The sequence below is a fragment of the Bubalus kerabau genome, chromosome 1 (assembly GCF_029407905.1).
Source record: "Bubalus kerabau isolate K-KA32 ecotype Philippines breed swamp buffalo chromosome 1, PCC_UOA_SB_1v2, whole genome shotgun sequence".
In the NCBI taxonomy this organism is placed as follows: domain Eukaryota; kingdom Metazoa; phylum Chordata; class Mammalia; order Artiodactyla; family Bovidae; genus Bubalus; species Bubalus kerabau.
Window position 1 is genome coordinate 142746358 of NC_073624.1, and position 24375 is coordinate 142770732.

The following is a 24375-nucleotide window of genomic DNA, read 5'->3' on the forward strand; positions in this document are numbered from 1 at the left end:
AGACACACATATTAATCATTAATACATGCAAACTAGTAATACGGACTCAAGAATTTCCCAAATAAACAGTTTTAAACCCTTGTAGAAATGCTTCCTTCTTCTTCTCTCCAAATTTGCCCTTAAAACTATCATATTAAAATAATCTAGCAGAACTAACTTCAAATGGAGAAATTTTTAAGAGACATTCTGCATTACAAATAACCTTTATATTAGAAAACTTTACTTTGCATGCCTTTATGTTCTTCTTTGTTTATAATAGCTAAAAATCCATTTTTCAATTATTCTAATTACAAAAATTATCTGAAAATCATTTACTTTTACAAATGTAAAAGTTTCATTTACTTTTACAGCTAAATGTGCATGAATCTTTCTTTCCCCACTTGCACTTTTTGATATTCACTAGTTTAAAATGTTTATACAAATAAGCCAAAATCTTTGTTTCAACCTTAAGCCATCCTTAGAAAATACATAAGTATTCTTCAGTACTTTATTCTGGTGTTTTTATGATTCAAACTTTTATAATTCCCTCAAATTAGAAGGTCGCATCTACCCCTGAGGGAAGGAAAGGAAATCATCCTGGCCCCATACAACTCAGGGGAAAAGCAGGATTACTGAGAAGAGAAAAACACAGAGCCTGTCTAAAACTAACATTGGTCTAGGATGAAAAATAAGTTCTGTTGCCCACCACCACAAGGCTTAATAGTTCCCAGGGCCTCGAACCTACCACAAGGCAAACAAGCTCCCAGGCACATGTAATAAAAGAGAGGAACCACCACTCTACTAAAAGAGAGGAACAAAAGAGTACCGAGAGAACCTCTCTGACGCTCAGATGTACAAGTAAGGCTTAAGGATAAAGGTGGAGTAAAAACATTGAGTTAAACTTTTCAGCAAATCAACTCTCACCTTAAGGATGAAGTGATGACAGAAGTATTTACAGTTGACAATACACTGAAGGTAACTAAAGCAACAAAAAAAAAACCCCATAAATCATCAACTTCAGACAAGACTGATTCAACTTCCCATACTAACAATGTAACAGAACAAGAGTCATGCCTACTTCTTGGCATAAATACTATATACTTCAGTCTCTATCATCATGCAAATGATAGCTGGCATTTGTTCAAAAAGTGTAGGCCTAGCCATGGGGGTGGTTTCCTCGGTCACCAAAGTACTGCATGCATGCTGGGTTATCATTACTTTTTTTATAATTTATACAAATCCATTCATCCAAGTTCTTTCATTTGTACTATTCCTTCAAATAAAGTAATTTCCTACCCTCCTTCGAAAAAAATTCCACATTACACAAAATCTGAAGAGCAAGCAAATCATGTAAGTCATATGTTGGAACTATCAGCCAAGGAATTAAAAATAAATATGAATAATGACAAAGGCCCAAATGGAGCAGAAAAACAATATGCATGATAGATGGCAAGTCAGAGACAGAAAGTACAAGAGTTGAACAGAAATGCTAAGAGTCAAACTGAAATGCTCAAAACAAGAACTGCACTAAAAATAATTTTAAAGTCTTTGGTAGGTTCAGACTTAACAGAGCTGAGAAAAGAATCAATAACCTTGAAGATAGGTCACAAGAAATTACCAATGTTAAAACTAACCAGGAATTTAAAAAAAAGAGTGGGAGAAAAAAATCTACACAAATAGGAGGGAAAGTTTCAAATTCATTTTATGAACATAAGGTCCTGCAAACCAAAATCTGACAAAGAAATTACAAGAAAAGAAAACTCACTATCCCTCATATATGCAAAAATCCTCAACAAAATATTAGCTAATCAAATTCAGTAACTAATAAAAAGGATAACACACCACAACCAGAGATAAATACAGGTTTATCCCAAGAATGCAACTTAACTCAGCATTAGAAGATCAATCAGCATAATTCACCAGTCAACAGATTAAAGAAGAAAAATATGATAGCATCAACAAATGCAAAAAATACGCATTTGAGAAAACCCAACTCTCCTTCCTGAAAAACTTCTCAGCCAGAGGTAGAAGGGTACTTACACAACCTGATAAAATGCATCTACTATAAAATTATTGCTAACATCATATTTAAGAGTAAAAGACTACCTGGTTTCTTCCAAAGAGTCAGAAAAAGGAAAGGAAATCTGCTGTCACCACTCCTATTCAACAAAATACTTAAAGACCTAGAAAGTACAATAAGACAAGAAAAAAAGAAATAAAAGGCATACAGATTGAAAGGGAAGAAATAAGCCTACCTCTATTTGCAAATGGCATGATTGTCTACCAGTACTATTTAGAATAACACCTAGAAAGATTAAAACATGTATAAATGTAATAAAATAGGTACAACCTCTTCATGCTGAAAACTACAAAGTATTGATGAATGAAAGAAGACCTCAGTAAGTGAAATGATACACCATGCACATTTATTAGAAGACTCAATTCTCCCCAAGTTGATCTATAAATTCAAAGTAATCACAATGAAAATATCCGCAAGTATTCTGATTTTGAGAATCAATGAGTTGATACTAAAATCAATAAGGTAAAGGAACTAGAACCACCAAAGCAATTTTTTTTTTCAAAACAGTTTTGAAAGGAAAAAATAAGATTCATAGTATCTTACCTCAGGACTATTCTATAAACCTCCATTAATAAACTCAGCATGATAGGAGCAAAAGAGTAAACAAATGAATTGAACAAAATGGAGAGTCCAAAAACAGACTCATACGTACATAGTCAATTGGTTGCCAAAGGTAAAAAAGTAGTTCAATGGAGAAAGGACAATCCCTTTAACAAACAGGGTTAGAACAATTAGATGTTCATTCAAAAAAAAAAATGTTCATCCATCACACCACATATTAAAATTAATAAAATTAATTCAAAATGAACTATAAACCTAAAATATCTGAAAAGCTAAAAATCTTTAAGAATAAAACAATTTTCACACTGAGTTAGGCTAAGATTTCTTAAAATCCATAAGATTCAAAATTAAACACTAGTGAAATAAAAAATTCCTAAGGTCATAGACTAGGAGAAATTATCTACAAGCCACACATCTGATAAATGATTGGTATCCAGAAAAATTTAGAGAACTCTCAAAATTTAATTAAAAAACAAAACTTACTGAGCAAAAAATCTTAAGAGACATTTTATCAAGTAAGATATACAAATAATAGTAATACAAATGGCAAATAAGTACATGAAGACACCCAATATCACTAGTTATTAGGGAAATGTAAAGAAAAACTATAATGACATACTATTACACATCTATTAAGATGGTTAAAATTAAAAGAAAATGAAAACTGACAATACCAAATATTGAGGAAGATGAGGAGCAATTAGAACTTTCATCCAATAGTAGCTGGGAGGAATAATACAAAATGGTATAACCACTTCCCAAATTTGTTTGGTAGTTTCTTATAAAGTTAAACTTTTCATATAATTCAACTATCACTTGGGTATTTGTGAAATAAAGATCTATGTTCACACAAAAGTCTGTTCTCAGATGTTTATAGCAGTTTTATTTGTAATTGCCAAAAGCCAGAAACTACCAGCTCAGCTGGAGAATGAAGAAACTTTGCAAAACCACTTAGCAGTATATATGAAATAATATGAACGAATCTCTGCAGTTCAGGGTCCCCAAGGCATCTACAGGTTCAATGATTCACTAGACTTATGGGAACCTGGAATGTTAGGCCCATGAATCAAGGCAAATTGGAAGTGGTCAAACTGGAGATGGCAAGAGTGAATGTCGACATTTTAGGAATCAGCGAACTAAAATGGACTGGAACGGGTGAATTTAACTCAGATGACCATTATATCTACTACTGTGGGCAGTTGTTGGATGCAATCTTAAAAACAACAGCATGATCTTTCTTTGTTTCCAAGCAAACCATTCAATATCACAGTAATACAAGTCTATGCCCCAACCAGTAACGCTGAAGAAGCTGAACGGTTCAATGAAGACCTACAAGACTTTCAGAACTAACACCCAAAAAGATGTTCTTTTCATTACAGGGGACTGGAATACAAAAGTAGGAAGTCAAGAAATACCTGGAGTAACATGAAAATTTGGCCTTGGAGTACAGAATGAAGCAGGGCAAAGGTTAACAGAGTTTTACCAAGATAAGAAAGCTTACCTCAGTCATCAGTGCAAAGAAACAGAGGAAAACAATAGAATGGTCACAGCAAACACCCTCTTCCAACAACACAAGAGAAGACTCTGCCTTTGGCTCGGAGGAGGTCAAGGTGCAACTTTCTTCAGTTGTCCCGAATCCAGGTTCATCCGACACCGCCTAAGTTCGACCCCAACGAGATCAAAGTCGCCTACGTGAGGTGCACCGGTGGGGAAGTCAGTACCACGTCTGCCCTGGCCCCCAAGATAGGCCCCCTGGGTCTGTCTCTAAAAAAGGTCGGTGATGACATCACCAAGGCAACTGGTGATTGGAAGGGTCTGAGGATTACAGTGAAACTGACCGTTCAGAACAGACAGGCCAGACTGAGGTGGTACCTTCTACCCCTGCCCTGATCATCAAAGCCCTCAAGGAACCACCAAGAGACAAAAACAAGCAGAAAAACATTAAGCACAGTGGAAACATCACTTTTGATGAAATTGTCAACACTGCCCGGCAGATGCGGCATCAGTCTCTAGTTAGAGAACTTTCTGGAACCATTAAAGAGATCCTGGGGACCTCCCAGTCTGTAGGCTGCAATGCTGATGGCCGCGACCCTCATGACATCATAGACGACATCAACAGTGGTGCGGTGGAGTGCCTAGTTAGGTAAGAATGGCAAAGGAAAAAGAAAAAGAAAGGATTATTTGATAACCAAAAGAAAAAACAAAGAAGACTCTGCACATGGACATCACCAGATGGTCAATACTGAAATCAGACTGATTATATTCTTTGCAGCCAAAGATGGAGAAGCTCTATACAGTCAGCAAAAACAAGACCAAGAGCTGACTGTGGCTTAGATCATGAACTCCTACTGCCAAATTCAGACTTAAATTGAAGCAAGTAGGGAAAACCACTGGACCATTCGAGTATGACCTAAATCAAATCCCTTACTACTATACAGTGGAAGTGACAAAGAGATTCAAGGGATTAGATCTGATAGACTGCCTGAAAAACTATGGACAGAGGTTCGTGACACTGTACAAGAGGCAGTGATCAAGAAAAAGAAATGCAAAAAAGCAGAACGGTTGTCTGAGGAGGCCTTATAAACAGCTATGAAAAGAAGAGAGTGAGTGAAGTGAAAGCTGCTCAGTCGTGTCTGACTCTTTGCGACCCTGTAGACTATACAGTCCATGGAATTCTCCAGGCCAGAATACTGGAGTGGATAGCCTTTCCCTTCTCCAGGGCATGTTCCCAACCCAGGGATAGAACCCAGGTCTCCCACATTACAGGGGGATTCTTTACCAGCTGAGCTATCAGGGAAGCAGGGAGAGGCAAAGGAGAAAAGGAAAGATACACCCATTTGAATGCAGAGTTCCAAAGAATAGCAAGGAGAGATAAGAAAGCCTTCCTCAATGATCAGTGCAAAGAAATAGAGGAAAATAACAGAATGGGAAGGACTAGAGATCTCTTCAAGAAAAATAGATACCAAGGGAACTTTTCATGCAAAGCTGGGCACAATAAAGAACAGAAATGGTATGGACCTAACAGAAGCAGCAAATATTAAGAAGAGGTGGCAAGAATACACAGAAGAACTATATAAAAAAGAGCTTCATGACCCAGATAATAATGATGGTGTGACCACTCACGTAGAGCCAGACATCCTGGAATGTGAAATCAAGTGCGCTTTAGGAAGCATCAGTACAAACAAAGCTATTGGAGGTGATGGAATTCCAGCTGAGCTATTTCAAATCCTAAAAGATGATGCTGTGAAAGTGCTGCACTCAATATGCCAGCAAATTTGAAAAACTCAGCAGTGGTCACAGGACTGGAAAAGGTCAGTTTTCATTCCAATCCCAAAGAAAGGCAATGCCAAAGAATGCTCAAATGATGGCACAGTTTCACTCATCTCACATGCTAGTAAAGTAATGCTCAAAATTCTCCAAGCCAAGCTTCAACAGTAGGTGAACCGTGAACTTCCAGATGTTCACTCTGGATTCAGAAAAGGCCGAAGAACCAAAGATCAAACTCCCAACATCCTTTGGATCATCAAAAAAGCAAGAAAGTTGCAGAAAAACATCTGCTTCTGCTTTATTTCAAGAGATGGGAGTACCAGACCACCTGACCTGCCTCTTGAGAAATCTGTACACAGTCAAGAAACAACAGTTAGGATGAGACATGGAACAGACTGGTTCTAAATCAGGAAAGGAGTACATCAAGGCTGTATATTGTCACCCTGTTTATTTAACTTATATGCAGAGTACATCATGAGAAATGCTGGACTGGATGAAGCACAAGCTGGAATCAAGGTTGTTGGGAGACATATGAATAATCTCAGATATGCAGATGACACCACCCTTATGGCAGAAAGCAAAGAAGAACTAAAAAGCCTCTTGATGAAAGTGAAAAAGGAGAGTGAAAAAGTTGGCTTAAAGCTCAACATTCAGAAAACTAAGATCGTGGCATCTGGTCCCATCACTTCATGGCAAATAGATAGGGAAACAGTGGAAATAGTGACAGACTTTATTTTGGGGGGGCTCCAAAATCACTGCAGATGGTGACTGCAGCCATGAAATTAAAAGACACTTGCTCCTTGGAAGAAAAGTTATGACCAACCTACCTAGAGAGAATACTAAAAAGCAGAGACATTACTTTGCCAACAAAGGTCCGTCTGGTGAAAGCTATGGTTTTTCCAGTGGTCATGTATGAATATTAGAGTTGGACTATAAAGAAAGCTGAGTGCTGAAGAATTGATGCTTTTGAACTGTGGTGTTGGAGAAGACTCTTGAGAGTCCCTTGGACTGCAAGGAAATCCAACCAGTCCATCCTAAAGGAAATCAGTCCTGAATATTCATTGGAAGGACTGATGCTACAGGTGAAACGCCAATACACTGGCCACCTGATGGGAAGACCTGACTCACTGGAAAAGACCCTGATGCTGGGCAAGATTGAAGCGGGAGGAGAAGGGGACGACAGAGGATGAGATGGTTGTATGGTATCACCGACTCAATGGAGATGAGTCTGAGTAAACTCTGGGAGTTGGTGATGGACAGGGAGGCCTGGCATGCTGTAGTCCATGGGGTCGCCAAGAGTTGGATGTGACCGAGCAACTGATCTGAACTGAACTGAGAGTTATAAAACTCAAACAAGACATTTAACTCAGGGTCATAGTTTAATACAGCAAAGGGATACAAATTAAAATCATTAAAGCGAAGAGGGGCATAAGGCAGAGTCCAGGAGACACCAAGCGTTCAGCTGTCCCCACCCAGTGGAGTTGGGTTCACAGCGCTTATTTCTCCCAAGAGCTTATGATAATATGTATGAATACGAGCAATCAGGTAAGTTCACCTGAGGTTCAATGTCTAGCATTTTTATCTGAAGTCTGAGACATAGGTAGGGCTAACTATCTGCATGGCTAACTTTAGTCTCCAGCTCCTCTACGGGTCAAGCTGATACCACACACAGCCACACTGTCAGGATAAGCAACCTACGGTGGTCAAAGGCCCCCCAGTAAACAAAGACACCCTTATTAAGCAGGACATTCCAGGGCTTAAAGGTTACCTCCCAGGAGCTGGACAAGGTCAACCCCTAGGCAGCTTTGGGTACAAGTGAGTTATTTTTACTCAAAATACTTCTGACATCAAATCTGTAAGTTTTTTTCCTCACACCAACTAATTCTCCAACTCCCCAGATACCAATTAGGTGTCCTAGAATTCATTTCAGTTCTGACATTAACTACTCAAGTCAGCATTAGACTCCCCCAGGCTTTGCGGCTCAGTCTCCCAAGACAGCCCTCACTTCAAATGCCAGTTCCAAGTTTTGGGTCCCCAGGTTACCCATATTTCTGTTCAGCTTGGCTACAAGGTCAAGGGGGCTCCCATAAACTCCACCCCCATTCAGGTGCATTAAATTGTTAGAATAGGTCACAAAATTGCAGAGAAAACAATACTTACTTACCAGTTTACTATAAAGGATACAAGCAATTAGTCAGATAAAAAGGACAGAGGACAAGGTCCAGGGGTCCTGAGCACAGGAGCTTCCGTCCCCACAGTCTGAGTGTGCCACCCTATTAGCAAGTGAACATGTTTCTCAAATCCGATGCCCTCTGAACCGCAGTTTAAAGGTCTTTATGTAGGCTCTTCTATTAATTAGTAGAAGTGATTAATGAAATCATGGGCCACTGATAACTGAACTCAACCTCCAAACCCTCTCCCCCTCCTTGGAGGTCCAGGGATGGAAGTGAAAGTTCTAACCTCTAATCACACTGTTGGTTACTCTGACAACCAGCCCCCAACCTGAAGCTATCAGGGGCCCAAGAGTGCATAAAGTCAGGCATGGTTAAAAAAAGCGCATTATGAATATGTTCATTTCAGGAGTTTTTAGGAATTCTAGACCAGGAACCAGGGACAAAGACAAAACATGTATTTTTATTATGCCTCAGGAATGCTATTCCTTTACTATACAACCTCAGATGCATTATACTTATGGAAAACAACCAAACCCAAAAGGCTCTGAAGTGTAGGAGTCCATTTATACAACATTCTTGAAAATGCAAAACTACAGGGACAGGAAACAGACCAGTAATTGTCAAGGTCTAGGATGTGGGGGGAAGGCTGGTCTTATCAATGGCACAAGATAACATTTTTCATCTTTATTGTGATGGTGGTTACACATGTACAAGTGCTTACCAAAATTCTTAGAACTATACACAGAGAACAACGATTTTTCACTGTTTGTGAATTGTACCTTGATTAACCTGAGACGATCAGTACTACAGTCACCTACGACAATTCCATTCTTTAAAAGTGGCAGATAATAAATATTATGTAAATAATAAATATTTTTCCTAAATGGAAAGCAATAGAAAATTATTTCTCTGCTCAATAAGTTCCTTATAAAATTAATGTCTGCGCACAGCCAAAGGGAAACATGCTGATTCATTGGCTGGCAGGATTATGGGTGACTATACTGTTGGGCTTCAAGCTCTATTCATATTGTCTGCGTAATAGTAAATAAGCTTCTTAAATTTTTTATAGTAGGTGACAGTGTAATACTGGTAGGCAAAATTCTACTATGACTCTCAATGACTCATGTTCGTGTACGATCATCTCTCCCCTGAGTGTGGGTAGGACTCGCAACTTATTTTTAACCAATGAAATATAGCAAAGGTGATGGAATATCACTCCCACAATTATGTTGTTGTAAATGGCAAAGGTGAAAATACTTTGCAGATGTAATTAAGGTCCCTAATTGGTGGCTTTAATCAAAAGGGAGATTTTTCCCAGGTTGGCCTACCTGATAAGGTAAGCCCTTTAAAAGAGGATCCAGACCTGTGTTCTACAGGTGGAAGGAAATGAATTCAGCCAATGAACACGTGGACTTGGAAGAACATCCAGAGCCTCAATGATATCTTAGCCCTAGTCAACGCTTCTGATTTGCAGCCTCGTCAGTCCCTGAGCAGAGAACTTGGCTTAAACTTTACCCAGACTCCTGATCATGGAAACTGGTGATAATGTATCTGTTATTTTAAGCTGCTGTGGCAATTTATTATACAATAGAAAAGTGGGCTTCTCTGGAGACCCAGGTTCAATCCCTGGGTCTAGAAGATCCCCTGAAGAAGGGAATAGCTACCCACTCCAGTTTTCTTGCCTGGAGAATTCCATGGACAGAGTCCAAAAGGCTACAGTCCATGGAGTTAAGAGAGTTAGACACGACTGAGCAAGCAACACACACCAACAGAAAAGCAATCCAGTAATTAAAATTCTTTTCTGAAGAATCTTGGCTTTAACCACGGCTCATCTTGAACTAGAGGAAATGTCCTATTCTTGTTAAGCATCAATTTTCACGAAAGAATGTGAACCTTAACACAAGCTTCACTGCACAATGGTTCAGATTTAATCCATAACACAGAGGATCTATATTTCAGTGAGTTGCCAGCAAATAAAATCTCAATTCACTGCTGCTCAATACTTGGGGAAGCTTCACACAAAACAGTGTTTTTATGGAGAACTACCTGCAGATGCTTCATATAATCCATTAGTTACTCTAAAACTTGGGAGACGGGGGTTATTATCAAAATCTCTAAGGAATAGATGACTATGGTTATTTTAAACATTTAAGACATTTTGACATTTTAAGAAACACTTATTTTGGAAACAAACCATAGAAAACAGAATTCAGTCAAATTCTTTTGGCCAACAGTAACAGCTATAAGGAAATTTCTCTTTTATCTGTTATACTAACTAATCTGCAACAGAAGGTTAGAGGAAGAAGTCATTACAGAAATGGAGGGGAGGAAGGATCAAGATGGGAAGATCTCTAATGAATTCTACTGGGGAGTGAGGTTCTTAGAATTTATCATATTGGCTCCCCATAAAGCTGATTTCACTGGAAGTAATCATGGATGGGATTCCACTGGCCATTTTGTGGAATGCTCTAAAAAACTGATTTTATTTCTTGATGTGGTTTAAAATGCTTTTCACACTACATTACATAGTGTCCTCCAGAACACTGTCAAGGAAAACTTTGTGTTCTTAATAAATATTAGGAAGAGTTGTGCTTTTTCCCAGCAGTTGCTTTGTTTTTACTGTATGGTGGCGGTGGTTTGGTCACTAAGTCGTGTCTGACTCTTTATGACCTCATGGACAGTATAGCCTGCCAGGCTGCCTTGTTCATGGGACTTCCCAGGCAAGAATACTGGAATGGGCTGCCATTTCCTTTTCCAGGAGATCTTCCTGACTGAGGGATTGAACCTGAGTCTCCTACACTGCAGGCAGATTCTTTACCAACTGAGCCACCAGGGAAGCCCTTTTAACTGTATGGTGGTGGTGGTTTAGTTGCTAAGTCATGTCAGATTCTTGCAACCCCATGGACTGTAGCCTGCAAGGCTCCTCTGTCCATGGGATTCTCCAGACAAGAATACTGGAATGGGTTGCAATTTCCTTCTCTAAGAGGTGCTATTAATTATGTTACTGACCTAGTTTTCTATGTTGGCTGCTAGAAATCTTTATGCTACACAAATTTTAGGTTAATTCTTTTCAACCTTTGGTTCTGAAAATTTCCAGACATGTAAGTAAGGAGATAACTGTAGAATAAATGGTCATGCAAGTTAACAATACTGCATATCTCTTTCCTCCCATTTCTTTTTCTTTTGGGGGTGGAGGGGCTTGGAGGACTTTAGAGCAAATCGCAGATACCGTATCTTTTCACCTATACATAGTAAAGAATATATCACCATCAGTTAAAGACTTTTCTTTAAAGTCTGACACTATAATTCCATTAACTCATCTCACAAAAGTAGCAATAATTTCTCAGTATTATCTAATACATAGTTCAGGTTCAAATTTCAATCCTCTTTCAAGTGGAACTTTTGCTAACTACTTGTTTGTCTAAACCAGGAAAGAAACAAGAACCACACACTGTAACTGACTGATACATCTCTTCAAATCTCATTTAATCTGTAACAAGTCATTTGTCCTGTAGAATTTCTCATAGTCTAAACTTAGGTGACTATTTCCTTATGGCATTAAAGTATTCCTCCATTTCCCCACGGAGCAGGCAATGGCGCCCCACTCCAGTACTCTTGCCTGGAAAATCCCATGGAAGGAGGAGCCTGGCGGGCTGCAGTCCATGGGGTCGTGAAGAATCAGACACGACTGAGCGACTTCACTTTCACTTTTCACTTTCATGCATTGGAGAAGGAAATGGCAACCCACTCCAGTGTTCTTGCCTCTAGTGTTCTTCAGGATGGGGGAACCTGGTGGGCTGCCATCTATGGGGCAACACAGAGTCGGACACGACTGAAGCAACTTAGCAGCAGCAGCAGCCATTTCCCCATATTTCCTGTAAACTGTGGTGAGATCTAGAGACATGATTCATTTTCAAATATTTGGCAAGAACACTATAGGTGATACATGTACTTGCCTAATATATCACATTAGAACACACATAAAATCTGGTTGTCCCACCTATAAAGTGATATTCAAATTGATTATTATATTCAAGTGTTGCCAGCCTGATTTACCCAGTGACCATTCTCCATTATTTATTTAGGGGTTGCCCAAAGGTGATATGTTAATATTATCATTTTATTCCATTTGCATTTATTATTTGGAATTCTTCTAATAAGGAGTTTCCTTAAATAACTATGTGGGTACCATGAAACTCAGTTTACACAGGAAAAACAATATAAATTCTTGATTCTTTCCATTAACAATTTCTTAGAAAATGAACTGGTGATCTAGCACCTTCCAAAGCTATGATATCTATTTTTAATATCAATTTCTTTTTGTCTTTCTCACTAACTTCTAAGTTGTGTTATCTTGCTCAATTCTATAGAAATAAACATAGTGCTAATACATTCAGAATTCTTCGGACCCACTCCTGAATGCTAACAGTTTACTGAAGTACTGTGAACTATTAACGCTGAAAAAATGTACGGAGTAATTTTAACAAAAACAAGGCCACTTTCACAGACTGACGATTTGAACAAGGACAGCAGTGCAGGGAGCAACAAGAAAACCGAAGTGAAACTCTGCAGGAAAGGCGCCTTAGGCTTGTTTAAAATTCAGAACATACCTCCTCACTCCCCTAAAGACTTCTTCAGAACTTTCTGCGTATCTTTGGTATAGAGCATGGGTATACAGCCACCCCTTTTTCCATAGAGGACTGATTCCAGAACCCCACAGATACCAAACTCCAAAAATACTCAAGTCAAATCCCTCATAGAAAGTGTCATCATATTTGAATATAATCTATACACATCTTCCCATATACTTTAAGTCCTGTCTAGATTACTTATAACATCTAATACAATGCAAATGCTATAAAAATAGTTGCCACTGCAGCATATTCAAATTTTGCTTTGGGGAACTTTCTGGAATTTTTTTTTTCTGAGTATTTTTGATCCTAGGTTGGTTGAATCCATGGATGCAGAACCTGTGGCTACAAAAGGCAGACAGTACATACAGAATCCACTCGAGTACTCTAGGTATACTGTAGATTGAAGAATTATAAAGGCAACATAATAAAAAAATTCAGTTCAGTTCAGTCACTCAGTCATGTCCAACTCTTTGCAAGCCCATGGACTGCAGCACGCCAGGCTTCCCTATCCATCACAATCTCCCAGAGCTTGCTCAAACTCATGTCTAGCACGTCAATGATGCCATCCAACCATCTCATCCTCTGTCATCCCCTTCTCCTCCAGCCCTCAATCTTTCCCAGCATCAGGGTCTTTCTAATCAGTCAGTTCTTCACATCAGGTGGCTAAAGTATTGGAGTCTCAGCTTCAGCACCAGTCCTACCAATGAATATTTAGGACTGATTTCCTTTAGGATTGACGGGTTTGATCTCCTTGCAATCCAAGGGACTGTCAAGAGTCTTCTCCGACATCACAGTTCAACAGCATCAATTCTTCGGTGCTCAGCTTTCTTTACGGTCCAACTTTCACATCCATACATGACAACTGGAAAAACCATAGCTTTGACTATACAGACCTTTGTCAGCAAAGAAATGTCTCTGCTTTTTAAAATGCACTCAAGCAATAGAGAAAGTCATAGGTGAGAAAAGCTGCTTCCCTACAATTACCTTCTGACAGTTAAAAATCATCCTGTGATTCCAAATCACAGGGTATCTGTACCTCACGTAACTAAAAAGAAAAGCAGAAATGTACATGATATATGTAACTAAGCATAACACGGCAAGTGTTATAAAGCAGTATAATTAACTCCCTCTAGAATGCCAGAGTAAGTGATTGCTTCTGGAACAGTTTAAAATGCTTCCCAGAGGAATTCTACAACATATACAAAGAACTTATACTGATACTTCCCAAACTCTTTCTAACGATTGAAGAGATAGGAACACATTCTATGAAGCCACCAAAGGCATTCTAGGAAGCCTCCATCACTCTCAAATGAAAACCAAAGACACTACCAAATAAGAAAATTACAGGCCAATATCTTTGATGAATATAGATGCAAAAATCTTCAACAAAATATTAGCCAACACCAAATCCAACAATACATAAAAAAGATTAGATACCGTGACCAAGCTGGATTCATTCCAGGGTCACAAGGATGATTTAACATACACAAATTAATTAATGTGATACACCACATCAACAAAAGAAAAGACAAAAGCCACTTGATCATCACAATAGATGTAGAAAAAGCATTTGATAAATTCAACATCCATTCATGAGAAAAACTCTTACCAAAGTGGGTGTAGAAGGAACATGTCTCAACATAATAAAAGCTATTCACGACAAACCCACAGTCAACATAATACTCAACAGTAAGAAGCTGAAAGCCTTCCCACCAAAATCTGCAATAAGACAAAGATACCCTCTCACCACTTCTATTCAACAGAGTATTAAGTCCTGTGTTTGTGTGTGTGCACGCACACGCTCCAACATGTCTGACTCTCTGTGGCCCCATGGACTGTAGCTTGCCAGGCTCCTCTGTCTATGGAATTTTCCAGGCAAGAATACTGGAGCAGGTTGCCATTTCATTCTCCAGAGGATTTTCCCAACCCAGGAATGGAACTTGTGTCTCCTGCACTGGCAGGCGAATTCTTTACCACTATCTCACTTGTGAAGCCAAAGAGTATCAGTGGCTTCAAGTAAATATAAAAAATGGAAAGCTTGGGAGAACTTGTCACATTTGAAGAAATGAGAGAAATTCAGTGCAGTATGACTGAAGCTCAGAACACTTAATGGCACTGGGGGGTTTGGGGACAGAGAGGAAATGAAGTGGTGAGAGCTGAGGGTGGATGTGTTAGCAGGGAACTGAGTCCCTAGGTAGAGAAAGTTGGAATTACTCTTTTCCTTAACTTCTCCATGTCCATTTTTTCTATTACCTTTCTCATCTGTTTTACTATTACTGCTCCTCTTTTTCCCCAAATTTTTCTTTTAATTGTTCAGTCACTTCTTTGAGGGGGGGTAGGTCAGACCACACAGCATGCGGGATCTTAGTTCCCCCATCAGGGATCAAACCCATGTCCCTGTCCCCTGCATTTGAAGTGGGAAGTCTTAACCACTGGACCACCAGAAGTTCTACAACTATTTTTAATTAATGACTCTTTCCTCCATTTCACTTAATCTGATTCAAAATAATTTCATACTGCACTTCAATATTTACATGTAATCTTTTAATATGAGATAATTAGTATTCACTTAACACATTATACAAAGACCTGAAACTTCATTTTTTAATAAGAAGAAATCTGTACCAATACTCTTGACCCTCCCTTTTCTTGTATAGTGACTCTCACATTGTACTCAACTTGGTTGTGGACTGTCTAGTAAGAAAAGGAGAGGCTCCCTTGTTTCCTTTTCTTTCTCTAGGTCTCTGAGGAAGGTGGATATCAATATGTGTGTGTGCTAAGTCACTTCAGTCATATCTGACTCTTTGCAGCCCCATGGACTGTAGCCTGCCAGGCTCCCATGTCCATGGGATTCTCCAGGCAAGAATCCTGGAGTGGGTTGCCATGTCCTCCTCCAGGGGGTCTTCCCAACCCAAGCATCTCTTCCCAAACCTACATCTCTTATATCTCCTATACTGGCAGGCAGGTTCTTTACCACTAGCGCCACCTGGATATCAATATAAATACTGCCAAAGAAGGCAATGGCACCCCACTCCAGTACTCTTGCCTAGAAAATCCCATGGACGGAGGAGCCTGGTGGGCTGCAGTCCATGGGGTTGCTAAGAGTCGGATACAAGGGACCGACTTCACTTTTCACTTTCATGCATTGGAGAAGGAAATGGCAACCCACTCCAGTGTTCTTGCCTGGAGAATCCCAGGGACGGGGGAGCCTGGTGGGCTGCCCTCTATGGGGTCGCAGAATCAGACACGACCAAAGCGACTTAGCAGCAAAGCCTATCCATACTGGAAAGGCTTCCCTGCCCCCCACCCCCCGCTTTTTTTTTTTTAACCGGGTCTGAAAACTTGCTTTGGAGTACACAATTTAAATTTATGCCTTGGTATTGCTGTATTTCACACTATCATCACAGTATCTTCCACGGTTGTTTTCCACAGCAGTTTAGAGCTACAATCCTCCTCGGTGGAAAAAACAGGTTTGGGCTCCAGACTCTTTCCAGACAAATAAGGCAACTTTCAGAGAGCTTTCTAAGCAGCTGAATCACAGAGCTGCCACAACACTCCCTTTGAGAGTCCCCAGAGGAAGTTTTCTTGCCAACTTCAGAAACAGCTATGTGTCACCACAAAAGAGAATTCATTCTAAACTAAAAAAGATAAAAAAAATCCAACTTAGCATAAATTCCTTGCCCTAATAGAGATTTTATTTTTAAATAATACATGAAGTAATCATTACTTTTTCTTTGAAAGGCAAGCTTAATTTCCAAATAAAAAGGTTGCTTCTAATACCAAGTCTGATGACATTAATCAAGAAGGGAGGTTTTCATCTACAATAACAAGTTAAAAGATCATTTTTAACACTAATTAGTAAATAAAAATAAGCATTTAAAATGTACGAAAAAGCAAAACAAATTACACTTTTATACACCAAGCTCGAAGTGGTTAAGTCCAAAATCCGGGGGTGGGAAGACCTAAATAATTAAAAATAACTCAGACGAGTAACTCACCACAGTACTGCCTGAATAACCCTAATATTAAAGTCTTCACTTTAAAACTGTGTGATTCTAACTAAAATGTAAGTCTAGAAAACAGCAGCATCTTCGAGAGCAGTGTCAGATAAAAGTATTAGCTTTCTTATTTAAAGGAGGAAAAAAGGACCATGGATTAAAATTGTATGGATTTCTCTTTGAATTTCTCTCCTTTCTTTTCTTTACTTATTCTTTTCCTTATCCTTTTTTTAACACCATTGATTATTTAAGAAAGTTCACTGGGTATGGTAACCTGAGAAAATTATACATTTATAATAGGAAAATTTAAATAATATTAAAATCTAGACTGATATCTATGTAAGACTCACAGACTGTTTTTAAGTAGAAAAGAACAAAACAGAATTTCAGAAAGTACAAATTATTTAAATTAAAATAATACATTCAAAAGTACCTAAAAGGAAAAAGCATAAATGTTCTGCTTTCACACATAAATTGATTTGTGGTTTATCTATCAATTCTTTGGCCACCTGATGCGAAGAGGTGACCCATTGGAAAAGACCATGATGCTGAGAAAGATTGAAGGCAAAAGAAGAGGGTGGCAGAGGATGAGATGGTTAGATAGCATACTGACTCAATGGACATGAATTTGAGCAATCTCTGTAACCAGTCCATCCTAAAGGAGATCAGTCCTGGGTGTTCACTGGAAAGACTGATGTTGAAGCTGAAACTCCCAATATTTTGGCCACCTGATGCGAAGAGCTGACTCATTCGAAAAGACCCCGATGTTGGGAAAGATTGAAGACAGAAGGAAAAGGGGAAAACAGAGGATGAGATGGTTGGATGGCATCACCGACTCAATGGACATGAGTAAACTCATGGACATGGGGTAAACTCCAGGAGTTGGTGAAGGACAGGGAGGCCTAGCGTGCTGTGGTTCATGGGGTCGCAAAGAGTCGGACACGACTGAGAAACTGAACTGAAATGAACTGGGAGAAAAGAAGGACAGGGAAGCCTGAGGCGCTGCAGTCCATGGTGTCTGACTGCTAAGTCACTTCAGTCGTGTCCAATGCTATGAGACCCTATAGATGGCAGCCCACCAGGCTCCCCCGTCCCTGGGATTCTCCAGGCAAGAGCACTGGAGTGGGTTGCCATTTCCTTCTCCAATGCATGAAAGTGAAAAGTGAAAGTGAAGTCGCTCAGTCGTGTCGGACCCTCAGCGACCCCATGGACCGCAGCCTTCCAGGCTCCTCCATCCATGGGATTTTCCAGGCAGGAGTACTGGAGTGGAGTGCCACTGCCTTCTCCGATGGGGTCTGAAGGACTGAACAATAATTTTCATGGATCACACAAGTGGCTACCATAAATGGAGGTAATAATGTTAAACAAGAGTAGAAAAAGTCTGATAGAATTAGAAATCTCCCAAACTACTTTAGAAATGTTCTTTTTCTAACCCATATCTCCAAATCACATTTCAAAAAAAGAAAAGAGCGAGAATCAGGAAGTGACATCAGGAAGTTTTTTCTTCCTACAAGTGATTAGAAGCAGGGTATATGATTTCTTGGTAGTCTGACTTTCGATTACTTTTCAAAATACAGATAATTACTAATCCATAGTAAAGAACTACAAAGCTCCATTATAAAATAAATTTCTAGGTTCCAAAAGGGAAAATATATTAAATTTTAAATGTCACATTTTAACTCCATACTTTCAAGAGGTAAACATATTTAGATTGGGCTTCCCTGGTGGCTCAAACAGTAAAGTGTCTGCCTGCAATGCGGGAGACCTGGGTTTGATTCCTGGGTCGGGAAGATCCCCTGGAGAAGGAAACGTATTTAGATTAACTTCCTGATATTGTGGGCAAGAATCAACATAATGATACTAAAATAAATTAAAATAATTTAGTTTTAAAAGACACACTATTGTGGGTGTGAAGAAATTGTCACTAGCCTACCATTGGTAAAAGCTGTGAATTGCTATCAACTTTTCTTATGACAATTTGGCAGTATCTACAACAACTTTTAACATATATCTACTCTTAAACACTGGAGAAGGAAATGGCTACCCACTCCAATACTCTTGCCTGGAAAATCCCACGGACATAGGAGCCTGGTAGGCTGCAGTCCATGGGGTCGCGAAGAGTCAGACACGACTGGGCGACTTCACTTTCACTTTTCACTTTCATGCATTGGAGAAGGAAATGGCAACCCACTCCAGTGCTCTTGCCTGGAGAATCCCAGGGATGGGGGAGCCTGGTGGGCTGCCATCTATGGGGTCACACAGAGTCGGACACGACTGAAGCAACTCAGCAGCAACAGCCCTCTTAAACACAGGGCTTCCTTGGTGGCTCAGATGGTAAAGAATCTGCCTGCAATGCAGGAGATACAGGTTTGATCCCTGAGTCAGAAAGATCCCCAGGAGAGGGAATCGCTACCCACTCCAGTATTTCTTGCCTGGAAAACTCCACGGTCAGAGGAGCCTGGCGAGCTACAGTCCGTGAGTCTGGAGAGGAGTCGGACATGACTGAGAGACTAACATACACACATTCTTAAACATGTCCATTTCCCTTCTAGGAATTTTGTCCTATTAAAATACATGGTCAAATGCACAAGAGTAAACACACACGAATGCTTCCTGTAGTAATGTTATTGACAGAGAAAATCTTAAGAAGCAAAATATATACTGATGTGTTATAAATTTATAGATGAAGAAACAGAGGCTCATACTGGTGTAAAGATAAAGGCATACAACATATATATTCTAAACAGACAGTTTCCAAAAGTATAATACCTTCACTTTACTTTATTCCTCAAAGCTGAGATCAAATGTCATTGCCTTGAGGAAGATTTCCTAGAGACCCATCTTCCTTCTATGTGAAGTGACCTCTATGAACTTTTATACCAAAAGCCCAACATATTTTAGTACTTATAACATCCTAAAGGAAATCAGTCCTGACTATTCATTTAAAGGACTGATGTTGAAGCTGAAACGCCAATCCTTTGGCCACCTGATGCGAAGAACTGACTCACTGGAAAAGACCCTGATGCTGGGAAAGAATGAAGGCAGGAGAAGGGGACGACAGAGGATGAGATGGTTGGATGGCATCACCGACTCAATGGACATGAGTGAGTAAACTCCGGGAGTTGGTGATGGACAGGGAGGCCTGGCATCCTGCAGTCCATGGGGACGCAAAGAGCCAGACACAATTGAGCAACTGAACTGAACACCATGCTTTAATTATTTACAAAGCAGGGACTATGTTTTATATCTGTTTATCTAAATGCCTAGGTATTAAAGAACAAAAACAGAAACTCATTTCCTGGAACTGTTCACTAAAAAACCAAGTAGCAGTGAGCACCAAGCACTCAGACTGTAGTCTCCAAATACCAAGTTTCTTCAAACAAATGCCTGATTCCAGGTCTGGATCAGGACATTTACATGATTCTGCAGTGTCTTATCATTCCAAAAAGCAAAGAAGCAATCAAGGGCAACTTAGGTCATGTCAGGAAAACCTAAGAGCCAACTTGAAGAGTCTTTCACCAGCCAATCTGAGGATCTGGTAGAGAGCAATGAGCTAAAACATTAAATATTTGTAAATCCACAAATTCATCAAAGGATACTAAAATTAACTTACTCATCATCATTGAAAGATCCTAAGGAACCAACTCATTAGCTTGAAAACTGATAAACAAGGGGAAAAAAATTGAACATTTTATCCTTCCTTTTTTATTAAACTTCATTTTGGGGTAACAAATAGTTGACAAGGAAAATTTCTCTACTCAAAAATATTTTAATGATTAAATATGAGAAAGATTTAATTAAAAAAAGAGTATCACCATTTTCCAATTCCTAATAAATTAACAGATCTATACAATAGCCATCAATGGCCACCAACAGACATTATGTGTCCCTTAATGGAAATATGCTACACAATTTATGAGGTAGCCAAGCCAAAAAACTCAAACCTCTAAATCTAACCACCAGTCTGTAGGAAATGCAGGGGCACAGGAACAAGTTAAATGATATCACAGGTATGCAACTAGTCAAATCAAGACTGAGGGAAACTGTACAGGATAAACAACCTAATTTCTTCAAAAAACTTGGACCTTTATAAGGCGCTGTCATGAGGGGATGGGACTGGCCATAGACTACACAGAAGAAGGAATCTTCTGTTACCGTCTAGTAATTTATTCTGTAACACTCATGATGGGATCTCTAATTCAACCCTACTCTCATCCACTTGCAAGGGTCTCTGGCTCACTTTCATATACTATTGTTTGAAGCTGGCCATCCCCTGACCTTAGTGTGAAAACGTCTCTTTATTTGTGAAGTCCTGAGATATTCCCTTGAATTGAAAAGACATGGGGCTACACCAGCTTCACCTCCATTTTTCTCATCTCTCCTCCATATGTTTCATTATTTCCTTCTGAGTTGCGACGACCTGAATTTCTGTTTCAAATCATCTGTGCCTCCTTCCATGCAAGATGGCTTTTTATCCCCACCCAGTGCCATATGACTTGCATTGCCTACAACAGTTGGGTTATACTTCCCTGATTGATTTTCACGTTTGCCATATGACTCGCCCAACTAAGCCAATATAACGTGAGTGGAAATGAAATGTATGCCAAGTCTGAGCAAATGCTTTTACTGCATGTTTCTACCAGTTCTGTTTCTTTTTCCTTTAGTCAGAAGAAAAGCATGTCCCAAACAAGAGTTTATTCCTTGAGCCTGAATCCTGGAAATGAGACAATGACGGAAGAAGATCCCCAACCAGGTGCAACTAACATAACCTGAGCAAGAAACAAACCCATACTGCTGTGAACTACTGAGATTTTAAGGTTGGTTGTTAGTGCAGCAAACCTAACAAAACCTAATACTTGGTAATAAAAGAGATAGACAGGATTTTTAAATATCTACAAAAGATTTTTCTAAAAGTAGTCTGCAACTTCTTTTTCTTTGGAACTTAGTTCATTAAAAAAAAAATATCAAGAGAAATGAAAACATATTTCTACACAAAAACTTGTACATGTTTTATGTTTACAGTAGCATTATTCAGAATGTCCCAAAAGTAGAAACAATCCAAATGTCCATTAATTGATGAATGGATTAAATAAAATGCTGTCTATCCATACAATAGAATTTTATTCAGCAACAAAAATGAATTAAGTATGATGCATGCTACAAATGGTTAAAACATTTTGCTAAGTCAAAAAAGTCAGTCAAAAAGACCACATATTATATGATTCCATTTATGTAGATGTATGGAGTATCTTTGGGGAATGATTCAGTTCACTTCAGTCGCTCAGTCGTGTCCAACTCTTTGCGACCCCATGAATCACAGCACGCCAGGCCTCCCTGTCCATCACCAACTTCCAGAGTCCACTCAGACTCACATCCATTGAGTCAGTGATGCCATCCTACCATCTCATCCTCTGTCGTCCCCTTTTCCTCCTGCCCCCAATCCCTGCCAGCATCAGAGTCTTCTCCAATGAGTCAACTCTTCGCATGAGGTGGCCAAAGTACTGGAGTTTCAGCTTTAGCATCATTCCTTCCAAAGAAATCCCAGGGCTGATCTCCTTCAGAATGGACTGGTTGGATCTCCTTGCAGTCCAAGGGGACTCTAAAGAGTCTTCTCCAACACCACAGTTCAAAAGCATCAATTCTTCGGCGCTCAGCCTTCTTCACAGTCCAACTCTCACATTCATACATGACCACAGGAAAAACCATAGCCTTGACTAGACGAACCTTTGTTGGCAAAGTAATGTCTCTGCTTTTGAATATGCTATCTCAGTTGGTCATAACTTTCCTCCCAAGGAGTAATCGTCTTTTAACTTCATGGCTGCAATCACTATCTGCAGTGATTTTGGAGCCCAAAAAAATAAAGTCTGACACTGTTTCCACTGTTTCCCCATCTATTTCCCATGAAGTGATGGCACCAGATGCCATGATCTTCGTTTTCTGAATGTTGAGCTTTAAGCCAACTTTTTCGCTCTCCTCTTTCACTTTCATCAAGAGGCTTTTTAGTTCCTCTTCACTTTCTGCCATAAGGGTGGTGTCATCTGCATATCTGAGGTTATTGATATTTCTCCCGGCAATCTTGATTCCAGCTTGTGCTTCTTCCAGCCCAGCGTTTCTCATGATGTACTCTGCATATAAGTTAAATAAGCAGGGTGACAGTATACAGCCTTGACGAACTCTTTTTCCTGTTTGGAACCAGTCTGTTGTTCCATGTCCAGTTCTGACTGTTGCTTCCTGACATGCATACAGATTTCTCAAGAGGCAGGTCAGGTGGTCTGGTATTCCCATCTCTTTCAGAATTTTCCACAGTTTCTTGTGATCCACACAGTCAAAGGCTTTGGCATAGTCAATAAAGCAGAAATAGATGTTTTTCTGGAACTCTCTGGTTTTTTCGATGATCCAGCAGATGTTGGCAATTTGATCTCTGGTTCCTCTGCCTTTTCTAAAACCAGCTTGAACATCAGGAAGTTCACGGTTCACATATTGCTGAAGCCTGGCTTGGAGAATTTTGAGCATTACTTTACTAGCATGTGAGATGAGTGCAATTGTGAGGTAGTTTGAGCATTTTTTGGCATTGCCTTTCTTTGGGATTGGAATGAAAACTGACCTTTTCCAGTCCTGTGGCCACTGCTGAGTTTTCCAAATTTGCTGGCATATTGAGTGCTGCACTTTCACAGCATCATCTTTCAGGATTGGGATAGCTCCACTGGAATTCCATCACTTCCACTAGCTTTGTTCGTAGTGATGCTTTCTAAGGCCTACTTGACTTCACATTCCAGGATGACTGGCTCTAGATGAGTGATCACACCATCGTGATTATCTGGGTCATGAAGATCTTTTTTGTACAGTTTTTCTGTGTGTTCTTGCCACCTCTTGTTAATATCTTCTGCTTCTGTTAGGTCCATACCATTTCTGTCCTTTATTGAGCCCATCTTTGTATGAAATGTTCCCTTGGTATCTCTAATTTTCTTGAAGAGATCTCTAGTCCTTCCCATTCTGTTGTTTTCCTCTATTTCTTTGCATTGATCACTGAGGAAGGCTTTCTTATCTCTTCTTGCCATTCTTTGGAACTCTGCAAAGAGTTCCCCTGAAAAGGGGAATGATTAGGGTGATTTAAAACTAACTGTAAAAGGTGGATAGCTCTGTACATATGCTAAAAATGATAGAACTGTACAAGCTTTAATATAAGTTACAAGCAATGTGAATTTTAAGGCTGTTATTTTTAAAAGTCTGTAAGTGGATGTTTTTAAAAAGTTCTATCACTATAAATGAAACAAGTCAATTTTCTGCTCTAAAGCTGTACAAGTTTACTTTGCAAACCAGGAGCACATACTGGAATAACAACCTGAGTAAAAAGCCCTGCTGCTGCTAAGTCACTTCAGTCATGTCTGACTCTGTGCAACCCCATAGATAGCAGCCCACCAGGCTCCCCCGTCCCTGGGATTCTCCAGGCAAGAACACTGGAGTGGGTTGTCATTTCCTTCTCCAATGCATGAAAGTGAAAAGCGAAAGGGAAGTCACTCAGTCGTGTACGACTCTTTGCAACCCCATGGACTGCAGCCTACCAGGCTCCTCCGTCCATGGGATTTTCCAGGCAGGAGTACTGGAGTGGGGTGCCATCGCCTTCTCCGGTAAAAAGCCCTAAGTACCTAGAAAAGAGTACATAAATAGCATACTTCAGAAAA

The 24375-nt window shown here is 39.6% G+C and overlaps 1 protein-coding gene and 1 pseudogene across 2 annotated transcripts in view; one reads left to right on the top strand and one right to left on the bottom strand.

The window, feature by feature from the left end:
* Positions 1–24375, bottom strand: part of JMJD1C (jumonji domain containing 1C) — a 317588-nt gene that overhangs the window by 279121 nt on the left and 14092 nt on the right. The window lies entirely within an intron of this gene.
* LOC129655424 (60S ribosomal protein L12-like) lies at positions 2681–9501 on the top strand (annotated as a pseudogene).